This window comes from Chiloscyllium plagiosum, unplaced genomic scaffold (assembly GCF_037043375.1).
Source record: "Chiloscyllium plagiosum isolate Xiang-an unplaced genomic scaffold, Cpla_swu_hap1 HiC_scaffold_6, whole genome shotgun sequence".
Lineage (NCBI taxonomy): Eukaryota > Metazoa > Chordata > Chondrichthyes > Orectolobiformes > Hemiscylliidae > Chiloscyllium > Chiloscyllium plagiosum.
In genome coordinates, this window is record NW_028270144.1 from 89,660,386 (window position 1) to 89,680,107 (window position 19,722).

A 19,722-nucleotide genomic window follows, 5' to 3' on the forward strand; every position below is an offset into this window, starting at 1 on the left:
TGTCTTTTTCCCAGGCTACAGGCAGTGAGTATAATTACAAAATGTAAAAGGCATCTGGATTGGTATATGAATCTGAAGGATTGAGGGGGAACTGAACCAAATGCTGGCAAATAGGACTAGGTCAGTTTAGGAAATCTGGTTAGCAAGTACAAATTGGACTGAAGGATCTGTTTCCGTACTGTACACCTCTGTAACCTGTGTCAGAATCACAAAATTCTGTAACCTTATTATTACAGCTACCGAAAGTGCAAGCTTCCACAACAGAGACTCAAAATTACATCGTCATACAAAATCAGACTAAGATCCCAACTCATTTTAAGAAAACCCCACTAGTTGTTCCTTATCAATGACAACAGTATCAGTTTAATTTCTTATCTTGAAGATAATGTGGCTGAAAGAACATGAGAAATAGCATGAGCCTGTTCTACCACTCAGTACAATTAGAGTTGGTCACCTGCTTCATTTCCATATAGTCAGCACATTCCCGACAACTTAGATTTTCTGCTCAAGTCGCTGGAACAAGATCTTAACCAACAGTCTTATGGCTAAGAGGCAAGAGTGCTACACATCAGCTTTGACTGACAGCAAGAATTTCAAAACACAGCCATAGGCTTAAGTTGGCAAGACAGCATTTTCAAATAAATAAGAAACAAACCTTGAACCAAAAATCTTAAGTTCTCCCTGTTCTGTATCAAGGCACATCGGCTCAGAATGAAGGTGGTTCAGGACTGCTGCCCTGATGTCATTTCAATGCTTCGAATAACAGTTCCTGCTAAATTAGATGTGTCAATGGATGGCATCATGACACCCAGGCACAATGAATTCAACAAATTAGCGTTAACTTAAAAAGATGTGGGAGACAGCAGGACAAAATCAGAACAGTCTGCACAAGATCAAACTCATTCGGTAAAATGAATGATCTTCTCCAGATTCATGACTGACAGCAAATGGTGTTAGTTGCTCATCAAAACCTGTGTTTTGATCATACCTATATAAAAAAAGTCAGTTGTGTGTCAGCTGCTGTTGGTGTGTCCCAGAGTCTTAAATTGAGAATTTTTTTGTGCTTTCAGTTCTTCACAATTTTTTTAAAATGTGAAATGGAAACGGTCAGATGATAGTCAAAGAATCCAAGGCCAACGTGTCAACTCAATGACCAAGCAGAGCTTTGAGGTTCTATTCTGAGCATCAACAAACATGAAGATCCTATGACATTAAGCTTGGAAAAATCTTTATCTTAACGTTCTGGGATCTGATGTTGACTGTGATTTCTTTGCTTAAAACCGTCACTTCCAAGACTGTCGAACTTAGTAGGATGCTCCACTTAACATCTTGAACATTGCATTTGGGAGCACTGCCAGTTACTCAACATGATATGGCATTCAGATGAGATTACAAAGAAATGATGAGCAGAGTTTCCCCTGTTTCTTAAATCTCATACTGAATCACAACCGGTCCTAAACCTTAATCATTGAAGCAAAATACAGGCTTTTCTTTTGAGAAAGCTGCAAGTATCCTAACCATCCAATCAACATATATGAGCCATTTGAAGAATTACCCAATGAATCTAGCCAATGACTAGATTCATTAATCATTTGAAATTCAACCAAATCGAGGCTTCAGATTTCACAGGATCTCTGAGAACAGTACGCTGTGGTGTAAAATTCCAAGCAGTGGAATGTGGTGAAACGGTTAAAAATTATGTCCCAATACATGTGTGAATCTAACCGGAATGGAGGTGTTGCTTAGTCCTGTGTGAATCTTCTTATCTGTATGTAACCAGAATGGAATGTGTTTTTTAGCCTTGCTCTGCTGTTCACATGAATGTTTATATCTGGAAGGGAGTATATCAGCTGGAAAAGTCTCCAGTTCGGTGAGTCTGCTCCGGGGTTACGTTTAACCGCCGAGCCTGGGTTGTTGGCAACCGCTCTACGAGAACTGACGGCTCCCAGTTTTGGTAACATGTAGAGTGAGTATAAGCCAGACCCGTTGTTTGGACCTGGTTGTGGCGACGATGCGGGGAATAAAATGCCCATATTCTAGCAGACTCGCCTCTTGGTCGTTTGTTCTGTGTCAGACTACTCTCCTACGAACCTGACCTTGAGAATTTTTTAAAACATACGCCAATTAGTAATTTGAACTGCATACTCTCAGTTTTCCTCACTCATCAAAAGTAGTTGAGGAATTTTTCATGAATGCCAATGGAATGATGGAATTTAGAGAAATCCATTGCTTTCTGTCAAACTAATTCATTCAGCTTTTCTCTTCACACAATTTACTTCATTTTTTCCCCAACCCCCAATGCAAAGGAGGATGGTTGCATTAATCTGTCAACACAGTAAAATTGCTGCTCTAAATCACATGGATAATCTGAAATAAGAACAAACATACTAGAAAAATTCAGCCAGGTCAAGCAGCATCTGTGGAGAAAGATAGTGTTTCATGTCAATTACCTTCCAATGAGAACTGAAGACAAAGAGAATTTAGAGTTCTTTGTGTGTAATAAGTTTTTTTGGGGGGTTGGCAGTATTGAAGCAAGAAAATAGATCTGAGATAAAGGTGGAGACCAGGGGACATTGAAACTACAAAAGGTTTCATGGTGCAATAGACAAGGAGCGGCAGTAGACACAATGAAGCTTCAAAGACTACATCCAAATGAGGTACAAATTGCTATAAATCATCTGAAGGCATGAAGAAAAATTGAACAGACAGCACAATAAAAGAGGATGAAACAAAACCATATACAACAAGGTTGCAGAGTCACACTCCAATTCAGTGTTCAGCCTAGAAGACTGTTACAAGTGCCAAGTTGAAAGATAATGCAAACTTGAAGAACATTGCTGAGTTCACTGAACAAGGGCACAACATTCAGCATAGCAGTAAAATAGGGAATTAAAATGACAAGCCAATTGAAGCTCAGGTAGTGCTTCTGGACAAACTGGAGGCATTCTTTCAATGAGATCACCTCTAATTTTTTGAAACTCTGCAAGTTCCAACCTGTTTTAACTTTTGCCCATGAGACAATTCCTCCATACCTTCAAATGAACTTCCACCAAAACTGTTTATAGTACTCCAGATAAGGTCTCATCAGCATCTTGTACTGTTGCAGGAAACGTCCTTAATCTCATACTCCAATTCCTTAAAATAAGGGCCAATATTCCATTCACCTTCTGAATGACCTGGTGCATCTCTGTGCCAGCTTTATGTTTCGTGCACAAGTACAGCCAAGTCCCCTTGTGTTGTAGCTTTCTGCAGTTAATGTCCATTTAATACTTTAAATTTTGTTCCTCCTTCCAAAGAAAACTTCATAGTTTTCCATATAATATTCCATTTGCCAACTTTTTGCACACTTACTTAACACATCAATATCTCTCTAAACTGTTTGTATTCGCTTCCTTCACCCAGATCATTATTAGATATTAAAAACAGTTGCAACCCCAATGGAATCCCACTGGTTGCAGGTTGCGAACTTCAAAAAGAACCCCATATCCTCACTTGACATATCCTGCCCATTAGCCAATTCTCTCTCCATGGTTATATATTATCTCCAACATTATAAGCCATAATGACTTAACCTTTTGTGAGGTACCTTGTCAAGTGTCTTCTGGAAGTCCAAATATACCACATCTATTGGACTTCCTTAAAACACCAATAATTACTCAGCCACAATTTCCCTTTCATGAAGCCAAATGACACTGGTTGATTAGATTATAATTTTCCAAATGTTCTGCTCTTATTTCGTTAATAACTGATTCCAATACTTTTCCAACAATAGATGTTGGACTAATCAGTCTATAATTATCTGCTTCTTGCCTCCCACCGTTTTTGAATAGGAGTATTACATTAGCAGTTTTCTGCTTCTCTAATACTTCTATAGAATCTATCGAGTTTTGTAAAATTACAACCAATGCACCCATTATCTCTTAGCTACCTCTTTTAGGATTCTGGGATATGTCATCAGGGCCAAATGACTTATTAGCCTTTACCTGCATTAATCTGTTACTACTTCTCCACTGATACGAATGGTATTTAATTTTGTATTCATTTTGTATTAGTGGAATACTCGAGAGTATTTTCTTCCATAAAGACTGATACAAAACGTCAGTTTAACTCCTCTGCCATTTCATTATTTCCCATAGCCATCTCCCCACATTCATCTTTCTACTGAGATCGCTCTCTCTTTCTTTTTATATAAAGGAGCACATCAGTTTTTTATATTCACTCGTTTGACCTCAACTTATTTTCACCCTCTTTACTACCTTTTTAGTCTTGCTTTTCAGTCTTCCTTTTCTGGATCCTGAATTTATCCCAATTTTCGTGGCTATCACCGATTTTGGCTTTTTAAAAAAGCCATGAAAAGCTGAAGAGGAGTTAATTAATGATGGTATTTGCACCATAGAGAGGGATGACTCAAGTTCAGGATGTGTAAAAGGTTTGGATAGAAAAGAAATGACAAAGCCAAGTCGTCAGTTGTGGGAGTGCTGCACAGGCCCCAAAACAGCAGGGCCCTCTTGAGGTGCAGTGGTAGTGTCCCTACCCCTGAACCAGGAGATTCAAGTTCAAATCCCACCTGCTCCAGAGGAGTCTATTAACATCTCTGAACAGATTGGGTCTAACTATTTTTATCGCCAAACAGCAAAGGAGGATAGGGCAACGAAAGGGAAAAATAACAGAGCTTCACAGAAAGGTCTAGTGATAATCAAGGGTGATTTTAAATCAATATATAAACTGAAAAAAAACACAGGTTAGCAAAGGTAGTCTGTATGGCAAATACATTTTTGAGGTAATTTCTTAAAACATCACATTCTACAACCAACCAAAATGCAAACTATACTATATCTGGTAATGTGCAATAAGATATGGTTAACGAATGAATTCAGAGTGAAGGTTTCCCTCAGTGGAAGCATCATTTTTATGATTGGAGTTTACAGTGTGTTTGAGGGGCAAGAATTAGGTCTAAGGCTTATTTTAAACTTTGTGGTGAGGGGAAATTAAATACAAAATAGGAGTTTATGTTTTAGTTATATAGGACCACACCCAGGGTACTGTGTACAATATTGATTGCCTTATTTAAGGAACAATGCAAATACATTGAAAGCAGTTCAGTGAAAATTTAGTAGACTAATACCTGAAAGAAGTGGGTTATCTTGTGATGATTGTTTAGACAGGCTAGACATATATCTGCTGAAATTTAGAATAAGAGGCAATTTTATTAAATACAAGATTCTGGAGTGTCTTGACAAAGTTGATGCAAAGAGAATGCTTCCTGTTAAGAATGAACTTAAATTAGGGCTGACCATTTTTAAAAAAAAAGGTCACTTATATAGAACAGATGAAGTAAAAGCTTTTCTGCCCAGAGAGTTCAGAGTGTTTGGAAGACTTGTCCTGAAAAGGTATTGGAAGCTGAGTTCTTGACTACCACTAACGCAGAGGTGGACAGTTTTTTGATAAGAGGGTGAATGGTCAACAAGGTAGGTCAGTTTATGGACTTATGATTGCATAAGTCATGGCCCCATTAAATGGCAGAGCATACACAGGTGGCCAAAAAGCATATTCCAGCTCCTTATTCACGTTATTATAAATTCTAATTATTGGAGTAGTTTAAAAATCTCATTTTTTGCAGCATTTTTAGTCATGACACAGCCCTGCAATACTCTTAATTCTGTGTAATGCACATGATGCTCCATTTCGTGGTGGCACTGGCCTTAAAACACAATCATCCACTGTATGTTAAACACCAGTCACTTGAACTTAGAAACCAGAGTTATTGATGTCTATGTCACAAAACAGGCCCTTCAGCCCATCAAGTCTGTGCTGTTCAAAAACAACTGCCTAATTACTCTAATCCCATCTTTCAGCAATTTTCCATCAATTTTTCCAGATACTAAAAAGCCTCCAATAAATTGATTACAACATGGATTTGAACTCCTTGGTTGTGAGATCATGATTTCCCCAATAGTGAAAAACTGCCCTTTGAAAATGAAAGTAATTGGCCAATATCAGCAAATAATATGCCCATTACTTTGTTGCTGTGTACTCTATGCTTTCCAAAACTTTTTCTCAACAATCAAGAGAACACTGCATCATTTTTCAAGCTGTAGAACCAGCACATTGCTATCAGTGGACATTGAGAAATCTTTTATAATGCTATTCAGAAACCCACCCAATTACAAAAGCCTTCAGAAGCTCATTACAATGTACCTTCCAAGAAATGTATCAAGATTCTCAAATGCAAGACCTCGATCCCCTAAAAGATTGCATTTTCCTACATATGATTAATGAAGTACACTAAATTCAACTCCTGCCTTTCCAATGACTTTTTTATACAATTTCATAGACAGAAAAATGACATGGTGGGGCAAGAAAAATGATATTTGGCTTAACATTTAATGCAATATGGCATAAGGTTCACATCTTTTTATCTCATTTCACCACATTGTCAGCTCTCATGAACTAGTTATTCAATTTAGACATTATGCTTAAATAAGGCAATATTCTGCTCCAGAATTGACTTTTGTAAAAATGTTAAGAAATTATGCATGACAAATCAATAGCAAGAAATACTGGTTAATTACTTGGTCATAAATGTCCACAGCATGGAAACAGGCCATTTGGTCTGACTTGCCATTGCTGCCCAGTTCTCATAGAAAATAGTTCCATTGCCTGCGTTTGGTTCATATCCCTCCATACCTATCCAATCCATGTATCCATCTAAATGTTTCTTACATGACAAACTTGTACTTGCTTCCACCACTATCTCTGGCAGCCCATTCCAAACACACCACCTCTGTGCGAAAAAATTACCTCCTCCACCCTTTTCTATCTCTCCCCTCTCAAATTAAACCTAAGCCCTCTAGTTTTAGACTTCCCTCCAATGAGAAAAACTGTTGGCTATCAACCTTGTCTATGCCTCTCAATTTTATAAATCTCAAAAGTCATCCCCTCAGTCTCCTACACTCCACCGAGAAAATGTCCCACCTTATCCAACCTCTCCTTATAACACAAACCTTCCAGTCCAGGTAGCATCATAGTAAATCTTTTCTGTACTCTTACTAGTTTCACAACATCCTTTTCTACAGTAGGGTGACAAGTACTGCATGCTGTAGAATCATAGCAATGTACAGCATGGAAACACGCCAACCAGATATCCTAAATTAATCTGGACGCATTTGCCTTTAGCATTTGGCGTATATCCCTCTGAACCTTCTTATTCATACACCCATCCAGATGCCTTTCAAATGTTGTAATTGCACCAGCCTCCACCACTTCTTCTGGCAGCTAATTTCATACACGCTCCATCCTCTGTGAAAAAGTTGCACCTTTTAAATCTTTGCCCTCTCATCTTTAACCACTTCCCTCTAGCTTTGGGCTTCCCTACACCAGGGAAAAGACCTATCTATTCACTCTATCCACGCCTCTCGAGATTTTCTAAACTTCTGAAAGGTCACCCCTCAGCCTCCGACACTGCAGGGAAAATAGTCCCAGCCTATTTAGCCTCTCCCTACAGCTCAAACTCTCCAACCCTGGTAAAATCCTTGTCAATCTTTTTTGCACCCTTTCAAGTTCACAATATCTTTCACATAGCAGAGAGACCAGAATTGAATGCAGTATTCCAAACATGCCCTCACCAATGTCCTGTACATCCACTACATAAATTCCCAACACCTTTACTCAATGAACAATAAACACAAGATTACCAAACAAATTCTTCACTACCCTGTCGACCTGTGACTCCACTTTCAAAGAACGATGAACCTGCACTCTAAAGGTCTCTTTGTTCAGCAACACTCCCCTGGACCTTACCGTTAAGTGTATAAGTCCCACCCTGATTTGTCCATCCAAAATGCAACACCTCACCTCACATTTATCTAAATTAAACTCCATCTTCCACTCCTCGGCCCATCTAATCAAAGGTCCTCAAACATGGCCTCATCAACATCTTTTGTACAGCTGCAACAAGACATCCCAACTCGTATACTCAATGCTCTGACCACTGAAAGCAAGCATGCCATAAGCCTTCTTCACTTATGGCCAGTTCTGAATTAGAAACCTTGTACTTGTCAATTTTTCCCCCCCACCCATTATAAATTCTTAATCCCATATTCATGATGACAAGCATAAATTTGCCATGCCATAATTACACTTGTCCCTGATCAACAAAAGCAGGACTATGCACTACCACTGGTTGGAAGACTTGAATCACGGTGTACAATTACATCAGCAGTTTTCATGTGGAAAATAATTTAGGACCTTTATTATGGATTTTTTTTTAAAAGGCAGAATATCTTTAAAAATTGTAATTTTGAGAGCTTTCCTTGGTCTGATTATCATCCAGCCTCTAATCCCACAATCTGAAGACTATATTTATTTTCACCTACTATGCTGCACTCCACAGGTGTTGGCAGAACATCTTAAACATTGACAGCAGGTATAGCCTTTTCCTTTTGTTCCACATATCAATCATTATTCCAATAATCTTGTGATGTTTTCATTTTTCTTTTATTTATTCATTTGTGGGATGTCAGCATCACTGGCTGGTGTAGATTAGGATTTACATTTTTCAACAGTTACTCTTTAATGTAGAATGTGCTGCCATGAAACTGTACAAGTCGTCAGCATCACCCTGTTCTTAACCCTTTTATGCTGCATCTAAAACACATTAAACACATGACAGATTAACGTATTGTTTAATGGATGTTGAGACTCAATTATGCTTTTATAAAATGTGACACTATTCAAGTGTCAACAATTGTTAAAAACAGATGTAAAAAAATCCTAGTACTGATGTGAAACTTTAACACGTATTATAAAGAAACTTAAATTGATTACAAGTGGCTAGGCCATGGTTCACAAGTATTGACGCATCAGCCTGATCACACTCAATAGCAGCGGATAACAGGATTTAGAGCAGCAAAGGCAAATGGCAGCACAATTCAGGATACAAATGACTTCTGCAATTTTAAAGTAACTTGAAAATGTAAACATCTTAATCTAAAAGATGTCATTATAGTATTGAGGAGGATAGCATACATTTCAGAATGGTACCCAGAGCAATCCTTTGCGATGAACAGTCAAGCCTGTTAATAAAGTCAACCAAAGCTTTGCATCCAACAAAATGGCTACTGGATCACCATCACAATATGCATTTAATGCTTTGATAAAATGGCACTTGAAACCAAGAAAGAATTTACTTTTTAATGGCACCTGGTCTCCAATTTACATTAAGTTCAATTCCTAATCCTTGAAATTTTAAAGCAAATTGTATTGCATCATACACACTGATGCAATTAATAAAAGCAAACAAAATGAGTAGCAAAAATACTAAGGAAATACTGTACAACAGCTGAGAGAATTGGTCATTATCAAAACATGACAAGGAAACTGGAATGGTTTATAACAGGTATGTCAACCTAAAATTATAATCGGAGCCTCTAAATACTATATTACACGTATAACATGTACATTGTATATACCTAGCTACTTAACTCTTGATTTTAATGGATTTTTCTGAACCTTGTTTACGTAAAAATGCCACAACATTGCAAGACAAAACCTACATGGAAAAAAAAACTATGGCATATTTTAGATTGTTCTAGGTTACTCTGTAGCAGGATTATAATGAACGTGCGTAGACGAGATATCCACACGAGCACAGGGAACGCGAGGTGACTAATAATTGAACAATTTTAGATTTTTCACTATTAATAAACGTTTTAAAAGGCATAATTGATGTTTGTAGATCTCATTCCGTCACTAGGACAGAAACAAATCTTAATCCAACGAGTAATTAAGAGTATCAAATAGGATAAAATTAAAACAAGATCCAGAACAAGAAATATTAAAAATGAAGATATCCTTTAATACCCAGGTTTAGGCCTCAGCACTACAAATCAAAATGCAACCTAACATGATAGCAAGCGACAAGGTAACGATTGACATCCACACTGACCATACGGAACTCGAACCATTTCTGATGCCATTTTCTGCGACACAACTGAACCAGTCAACATAAAAAGGAGGCGGGACGACTCCATCACGTTAGATTGATCCGCAACGGATTTCCCCAAAAAACAAACCATTTAATGGGACTGCAAAAAACGTGTAGAAAAATCGAACTCGCCGATGGAACCCAACTTTCAGATTAACAGAACCGCATGGGGTCGCACAGCACCGAATTAGTGAGAGAAAAGCGATACCTCACAGTCGACGGTTTTTCGCCACTGGCACAGACCAGGCTCCTCAGCTGCTGCTCCAGCCGTAAAGTGGAGAGCGAATGAGCGCGTGCTACTTCCCGCACTGACAACCGCGCACCAGCACCACGTGACACTGCCTCGGGAACGAGCCCAACGGGATCGTGCCAGGTCTGCCACGCCTCTTCGGTGCACGCCAGCATTCGGACGAGGTGGTTCCGAGACGTTGTTCCCATGTTGTGCGAAAGAAGAACCACGCCCGTCACTTCCCCAAAGCTGGAGAGGATGGGTGTGTGTGTGTGCAATATTTGCTTCTCTACCACCTGGTTTCTGAAAACAAACTAACTATCAAGGGAGTCATGATGTGGAGATGCCGGTGTTGAACTAGGTTGAACAAAGTCAGAAATCACACGGCAGCAGGTTCTCGTCTAACAAGTTTATTTGATTTCAAATAAACCTGTTAGACTATAAGCTGGTGTCGTGCGATTTCTGACTTAACTGCACATCTTTTGGAATGTGGGAGAAAAATCATGCAGACACAGGGAGAATGTACAAACTCCACAGTCAGCCAAGGCAGGAATCGAACCCAGGTCCTTGGTGCTGTGGCATTTATAGAGTCATTGAGATGTACAGCATGGAAACAGACCTTTCAGTCCAACCTGTCCATGCCGACCAGATATCGCAACCCAGTCTAGTCCCACCTGCTAGCACCTGGCCCATATCCCTCCAAACCCTTTCTATTCATATACCCATCCAAATGCCTCTTAAATGTTGCAATTGTACCAGCCTCCACCACATCCTCTGCCAACACATTCCATACACATACCAACCTCTGCGTGAAAAAGTTGCCCCTTAGGTCTCTTTTATATCTTTCCCCTCTCACCCTAAACCTTTGCCCTCTAAGTCAATGATTTGGATGTGAACATAGGAGGTATAGTTAGTAAGTTTGCAGATGATACCAAAATTGGAGATGTAGTGGACAACGAAGAAGGTTACCTCAGATTACGACGGGATCTTGATCAGATGAGCCAATGGGCTGAGGAATGGCAGATGGAGTTTAATTTAGGTAAATGCAAAGTGTTGTATTTTGGGAAAGCAAATCTTAGCAGGACTTATACACTTAATGATAAGGTCCTCGGGAGAGAAGAGAACTTGGAATGCAGGTTCATCACTCCTTGAAAGTGGAGTCGCAGGTAGGTAGGATAGTGAAGAAGGTGTTTGGTATGCTTTCCTTTATTGGTCAGTGTATTGAATATAGGAAATGGGAGGTCATGTTGTGGCTGTACAGGACGTTGATTAGGCTACTTTTGGAAAATGGCATGCAATTCTAGTCTCCTTTCTATTGGAAGGATGTTGTGAAACTTGAAAGGGTTCAGAAAAGATTTACAAGGATGTTGCCAGAGTTGGATGATTTGAGCTATAGGGACAGTTTGAATAGGCTGGAGCTGTTTTCCCTGGAGGCTGAGGGGTGACCTTATAGAGATTTATAAAGTCATGAAGGGCATGGATAGGATAAATAGGCAAAGTATTTTCCCTAGGTGAGTGAGTCCAGACTAGAGGGCAAAGGTTTATGGTGAGACGGCAAAGATATAAAGGAGACCTAAGGGGCAACTTTTTTACGCAGAGGGTGTTGCATGTATAGATTGAGCTGCCAGAGGAAGTGGTAGAGGCTGGTACAATTGCAGCACTTAACAGGCATCTGGATGGGTATATGAATAGAAAGGTTTGGAAAGATATGGGCCAGGTGCTGGCAAGTGGGACTAGATTGGGTTGGGATATATGGATGGACGAGTTGGACCAAAGGGTCTGTTTCCATGCTGTACATCTCTATGACTCTAAATGAAATATCCCAAGGCATTTAACTATTCAAAAGCACAATTACTTAAATGTGGTTCAGAGTGCATTGGGATGGGCGAGTCAAGGACCGCAAGTAAGTAAAAAGTTTATTGAGCTATAGTTGGTGTTGCGATGGCCCTTATTCTGGTAAGCATTAATGCTGCGCATGCATGAAGGGTGTTGGAGCACAGTGTGTCCTTATCTCTAGGCATGAAGATCCAGGTTCAATCCCAGCTATCTTGTAAGGCTATCAAAACACCCAGTTGGCATTAACTTTAGAGACAAAGACATGATGCTGCACACATTGCTGGTGTCCACACCTTTCTGCAAATTCAAGACCTGACTATAATTTGATGGTTCAGCACATATTTTCATGGAAGAGCTCAAGCTGAGAAGGTGGGCAAAAAGAGGTTATGCATTTTTATAATCTGCTGTATTCTAAACAGCCTTTGAAAGCAAGTGCATTGTTAGGTTTGTGACTGGGGAACGTGTCAAGTTGGGTTGGGGGGTAACACTGTGCTGAAGATCAAGTTGGTTCAGTGGAGTGGTAAACTCAGGTGGACGGGTTGTGGTGGTGAGTTAATGAGTTATTGGTGGTACTCTCCAATGACATTGTTTGAACACTCAGTTAACACCGATCAATATCTGCTTAATATCTGGTCTAAGTATCAGGTATATGCTCAAAATCTGTGATGCTAACCTCAGTGTCAGAGACTTTTGGACAAGGTCCAGGAAATCAATCAGAATTTAAACTGAAATAAAAATGCAACTCTGTACCTGCTGAAGATCTGAAATAAAAACAAAGTGCTGTAGAAACTCAGGACGTCTGGCAGTATCTGGAGAGAAAAACATAGTTAACATCTTAAGTCTGATGACTCTTCAAATTTACACTTCACCAAGGCAATTTCAGAGCATGCATGTCAGTCCTCCTTTATGTGGGTTCCTGCCACTGACATTCCTAAATTAAGTTCCCATTTTAATATAGTTGGCATCCGATACAACTATCAGAAGATTTTGATCAAGTGGCATTTAAATAACCTGAATCAATGAAGAAGATGAAATTTGGGAATGTAACCATCCTCATAACAAGGTACTCATGAAAGGAAGGAAGAAAGGAAAAATGGAAGAATTGGTAGTTGTGCTCAAAGAAACCATTAGCTCTGAAAAGCAGTAATGTTATTGAGGGGGTCAAAAATAGAATATGTTTGCATTGAATTCAGGAATGATGGAGGTTTTATACTGTTGTGCATTATCCCCAACAAAATAATGGAAAGGAACTAGAGAAGCAAATTTGTGGTTAAAATAAAGATGATGCAACAACAAACTAATAATAATGGAGGACCTTAATTACATTAATATAGATTGATACAGAGAACTTTTGACTACTGTTTCCAGCCAAATGAGGAAGGAAGCAGCACTGGATCTAGTTCTGACAAATTAAATAAGGCAAACAGAACATGTTTCAGTGCAGAGGTATTTGAAGAATAATGATCATAAAATCACATTTAGAACAGTTATAGGAAATTATGAGTAACAATCAAAGTTAAAATACTTAACTGGCAAAGATTAATTTCATTAGGTTGAAAAGATATCTGACTCAGGTGAATTAGTGTCAAAAATTGGCAGATAGTAACTCAAGTATGGTGACATTGGTTACAAGAAAAACCTGGAAAGTTTGGTGATGCTGAAAACAGAAAAGCCACCTAGTCCCGATGAATTACATCTAAGGTTGTTGAGGGAAGTAAAGGTTTAAATTGTTTGGGTTGTGGCTACTACAATCTTCCAATCCTCCAAAGATAATGGGGAGGTGCTACTGAACTGGAGTTTGCAAATGTTACATCCTATACAATAAAGGAGAAAGAAACCTAAATGAAATGTGGGGAAATTTGGAGATATTAACCTACAACAAAATTAATTGGCACTTTTGTAAAATGTAGACTTTGAAAGTCAGCACAGATTTGTGAAAAGAAAATGGTGCTTGACTAATTTGATATATTTCTTTGAAATAGAAGACAGATTGATAAGGGTAACTCAAGTGATATGAATGGACTTTCAAAGGCCACATGGTAAGTCACAATATATTAGCAAAATTAAAGCCTACAAAACAATAGCAACAGTAGTAGCATGCATACAAAATTAAGAAAGGGTCAGGAAGTTCTATTTATAGACTGGGAAATATGTAGTTATGTCAACATCTGTGAAGAGAAATCAAATTTAGCGTTTTGGGTCCGGTGACCCTTCCTCAGAATTGAGTTCAGTTCTGAGGAAGGGTCACCGGACTTGAAATGTTAAAATTGATTGCGCTTTGCAGATGCTGCCACACCTGCTGATATTTTCCTGCAACTTAGGTTTTGTTTTTGATTCACAGCATCCACAGTTCTTTCAGTTTTTAAATACATAGTTATGTTCCTCTCTTTTACAAACTTGTCCTTATCTTGAGTTGGTCTTACAGCTCTTAATAAAATCTCACGGTATTACTTGCCAGAATGAGCAGTTTGCTGACAGTGATTTTTTCACTCAAGAATTCTGAGTCTGGTCTGTCCCAAATGCATCAATTGGAGGAAACCAGGGAGAAATCCACTCAGTGCAGGAATAGTATTGTCGACCAAGATATGCCTCTTTTTCACAATACTTTAGACTGTATTTCAGGAGTTAAAGGTCCCAAACACACTTTGGCAACAACTGAGGAAAGGTAAGTATGTTTGTGTGCCAAGTGGGTAGGTAAGTAAGTTGGATGCCAAGTGGATAAAAGTGGAGGGTGACAAATATTTGCTTGGTTTAGTGTGGGAAATGAGAAATCAGATATTTCTGATGCTGGTGATGTGAGGGGAGAGCTACATATCAGTTCCAGCATGTCTGGGCCGGGGAGCAGTGGCCGGGTCAGGTATTCAGTGATGTTGGGTTAGTCGGGTATTTAATTTAATAGAGTTGGAGCAGGTTTTTAGTCCTTTGCCTTTTCCTGGATAACTATTAACTATGAGTTGGAATTCTCCAAATTTTCTGACTTGAATGAACTCTTTTGGAGAGTTCCTGGCACAGGAACTTTGCCCATTGGAAAATTCAATTGCCCTGTCAGTTCCAATGGCGTCAGCTGCATGGGATTCCACATGGTTCATGGTGCTTTCCGGTCACTCAAATATCAGTGCCATGACTGTGACAGAGATGCGCCTCCATGCACTCATATTCTTTGAGAAAATCACACTGTCCTTGCAGGTAGCATCCAGTGAGACAACCTGCACTGGAAATACCAAGGCCTTTGTACACTATATATATTAATTGACCCACTTGGGGAAAAAAAATCCATTTGTAAAGATTTATGTCAATTCCCAGAGGGAGGATCATGCCAACAATCACTATCTGCACGATCAACATCAGTTCATTTTTTTTGGCTTTTGGTTTCCTCATTGGCTTCATTGTTGCTTCCATGTGGAATTGGGATAACTTACAGAAACAGCTCCAATGCAAACAAAATTCTCCCATCTTAGGCAGTTTATGTGAATTAGCAATGCAAAATTGCCCATATTGTACAGAAATGTTTAGGTTAGATGGATTAGCCATCGGAAATGCAGGGTTGTGATGATATGGTAAGGGAATGGGTCTGGGTAGGATACTCTTCAAAGGGTTGATGCAGACTTGATGGACCTAATGGCCTGTTTCAGCACTGTAGGCATTCTATGACTCCATGATCTGTGGCTGGGATTTCTTCTGTACCAGCAGATGGCAATAGATGAGCAGTAAACATGAAACAAAGTTAAAATGTTAAGAAATGCAGTCAAATCTAAAATGGAAAAAAATATTAATATTGAAAATCTGAAAGTGAAACAGATTATTCTGGAAATACACAGCAGTCTTCCAGGACTTAATTTTTGGTATGCAAACTAGAAGCAGGTACTTGAGTCTGCATTGCCTTTCAACAAGGTAGGGACTGATCTGACTCGCCTGTTAACCTTTTACCTCTTTTGTAAGAATCTCTCCATCTCTTTCAAGCCCTCTTGTGGTGCAGTGGTTGTGTCCCTACCTCTGGACTGGGAGGCCTGGGCTCAAGCCATATCTGCTCCAGAGTTGTGTAATAACATCTCTGAACAGGTTGCTTTGATAAATAAGTTAAACAAAACAAAATTAAAATTTTCTGCATTTTGAGTACTCTTGAGGAAGAGTGTTCCAAAGACTCACTGCCCATTTATGAGAAAAAAAGTCACCATATTTGTTTTTAAATGGGTGATCCCTGATTTTTAAAGTGATCCCTAGTTCTATACTGCCCCACATGAGGAAACATATTTTTCTTCATCCACCAAGTTATGACCTCTTTAGATCTCACATTTCAGTTAAATTACCTTTATAAAACTAAGAGACTAAAAGGCTTCTGAACTGTAGCCCAACCTGTCCAACCTTTCCTCATCAGACAATTCACCCATTCCAGGTATTAATCTTAGCTGAATTGCTTCCAATGCTTATACATCCGTTCTTAAACAAGGAGACCAATATTAACCACATTCAGATGAAGTCTCACCAATCCTCTCCAGAACCAACGTTTATGAAGGTGTAAGGGGTACTGTACCTTCAAGAGAATTGCAAGCTAGCAGGGACTTAAAGAGGCACAGAGAGTTCGGAGCAAGGTAACAATGTTATGCTTGGTCAGAACAACTAGCATTGGCTGGGTTGCTATGAGACAAAATCAAATTCGGCCAATCAGTTTAAGTTATGGCCCAAGATACCAAATTTGGTATTTGAATTTGGTATTTTGACAATATTAAAACCAATGAAATGACCCGATATTTTGGGGATATAAATGCAAAAAAAAAATGAACAGTTGGGGGAGAACTGCCAAAAGAACAACAGATGTAGGCTGCTGGTAAGAACTCTCTGAGAGATACCTATCTGGAAAAGGAGGAAAAGGAAAAAGCATCAACACCGACCTGGAGAGCAAATCAACAGAGGAAGATACAAAGAGAAGATTCGACAGCTGGCTGGTTTTGAAATTTGAATTTTTCTGTAAATCTTAATCGGGAGTTTTATTGGACCAATATTGTAGAGGGGAAGGTAAAATATAAGTTTAGATAAATGAGTTATAAGTAGTTGTTAGTTAATTATTCTCTGTTAGACTTTAAAAAAAAGTTGTTAATTTTACTTTAAGTAGTGACTTTTGGGACAGTTCTTTGCCTCTTGAATTTTCACAGATTACAGCACAGGGTGAATCTTTTCTGTGTGTTGGGTTTAAACTAGCAGAAGGGTTTACCCGTGTTGTAACAGAAGCATAATCTCCCTACTTTCCCTGCAATAAATGAAAACATTCTATTCATAAACTTTCATGATTCATACATTAGGGGACCAGGATCTTTCTGCATTTCAGGGTTCTGCAGTCTCTCACAATTTAAATAATATGCTTTATTATTCTTCCTACCAAAATGGACAAATTCACATTTTTCACCATTGTACGCTCATTGTTGGATCGGTTCAAGACAGACTGTTTTCTTATTGACTCATGGGGTATGAACATCACTGGCTGCGCCAGTATTTATTGTCCATCCTTTGTTGCTCTTGAGAAGATGGTAGCGAGCTGTCTTTTTTTGAGCCACTGTAGTCAATGTACCTACAATGTGTTAGGGAGGGAATTCCAAGATTTAGCCCAATTTGAAGAAATGGAGCTATATTAGAAGTCAGGATGGTGAGTGGCATGGCAGTGAACTTGCATGTAATGATGTATCTGCTGCCCTTGTCCTTATAGATGGCTGTGGTTGTGGGTTTGAAAGGTGCTGTCTAAGGATCTATAGTGAATTTTGCAGTGCATCTTGTAGATGGTACACACTTCTGCTACTGAGCGTCATGGTGGAAGGAATGGATATTTTGGATGTGGTACCAATCAAGCAAACTACTTTTACCTTTAGTATTGTTGGAGCTGCACTCATCCAGGCAACTAGGGAGTATTCCAGCACACTCCTAAATTGTGCTTTGTAGAAGTAGACAGGTGGGGAGTCCATCAATGAGTTATTCGCTGAAGGATTCCTAACCTCTGACTTGCCCTTGTTATGGACAAGGCCAGAACCCTCAAAACATTCAAGAAGGTAGCCCAGACCCTAACATTTCTAATTGTTTTAAGCAAACATAAGGTGGATATTCCAGGAGTGATGCAGCTGGTCGAACCACTCAATTTTAAACAAAATAGAATTTATTTACAGACTACCAAATGAAACACAAACAAAAGAAAACAGAATTGAGAATAGCAACTTTAAGAAAACCCGACTGACACGATATCCCCTGTAACTTCACAAAGAGCTGTTCCGATTTCCTACAACATCACATAAACACACCCTTGGCAAAAAGGTAAATTTAAGCACAGGTTTTTACAGGAGAAAGAGATTGCAGAGAGGATCAAACAGGGATCTTTGGCTCTTTGTTTCAGCAGCTTCTTGGGGTCCCTAACTAAGACTAAACCAAACTATAAAAATCCCTGAATTAGGAGAACTGGTCATTCCCCTTTCATGGTACGTGTGTTTTTTTAAAAACCACTAAAAGCCTTTTCCCTGATGGTTATCTTAGGCAGTATCTGTTAGCCATAATCAAAATGGCCTAATCCCAGATGAACTGGAATCTCTGCCTTTTACAATCCCTTTTGAAAAAAAAGGACAACATAAGCTTATTAAAAGACCAGCATCATCAAACTCTTATAGCCATTGTATTTACATGGCTAGTCCAGTTCCTTTTCTGATCAATGGTAACCCCCAGGATGTTGATAGCAGGGGACTCATGCCCCATTTAGGAAGAGCACATGCAACTGGGTTGATGCTATAATTTTTCGAAAGAAATCTGCTTGTAAATGCTGTAATTTATAATGATGAATATCTTAAGTACAGTAAGCCCATAAATTCCTTTTTATCCATTGTAACTCACTTCATCAAAGGATCAAATCCCCATCACAAAAAAATGTTGATTTTGTCTGACTACCTTGAACTTATCCAAATCCCTATTATAGCTAATTTTATTCACAGCACTATTATCTTCACATAGCAAATATTAACTAGCCTATGGTTTCCTGCTCTTGTCGATCTGAAGCTTCAACATTTTACGGAGTACCACTTTCCTTCTGAATGTGATTTTCTTGCATTCCTCCCTCATTTACATTTCTTGATTTATCACTGCTTCTGGGGTGTTACCTCTTATCCTATACAGTGAAGACTGGTGCAGAATTCATCCACCATTTCCTTTTTGCCAAAACTGCTTCTACATCTTCCTTTCCTGAAGTTAGGTCATCCCTCTCCATTGTGTTGATACAATCATTAATGATCAGAGCCACATCTCCAACTTTTCCTGACTTCCTAATAACTTTTCCTAATGACATGAGGTCCCTACCCTTGAGGTTCCAAACTATCCCACAACCATGTCTCTGTCATAGCTGTCGAATCATATTTATCTGTTTATAATTGCACTCGATTCATCAGTTTTGTTCAAATGCTATGTGCATTCAGATACAGAGCCTTTACTTTTGACCTTATCTAGTTTTTCTCACCTCTAGCCATATCTGTTGACTTATTCTTTGAGTTATTCTCCTTATCCCTTCCTGCCACAGTCTGTTTACTATTTCCCATGTTAAATACTTTCCTCCCTTATCTGATCTTCAGTCTTTGATTTACCACGTTTTCCCACAGTTGATCCTTTGTCCCCACTATTTAGTTCATAGTCCTCTCTACTGCGGTATTTAATA

General features: G+C 39.0%; 1 protein-coding gene across 2 annotated transcripts in view; it reads right to left on the reverse strand.

The window, feature by feature from the left end:
* Positions 1-10,495, reverse strand: part of rnf6 (ring finger protein (C3H2C3 type) 6) — a 52,670-nt gene extending 42,175 nt beyond the window's left edge. The window contains exon 1 of one of the 2 annotated variants that reach the window (XM_043691987.2): positions 10,194-10,495. The gene's annotated coding sequence lies outside the window, so the exon portion shown is untranslated. The remainder of the gene's footprint in view (positions 1-10,193) is intronic. The other variant, XM_043691983.2, reaches the window with a different exon arrangement.
* Positions 10,496-19,722: the final 9,227 nt, after the last annotated feature.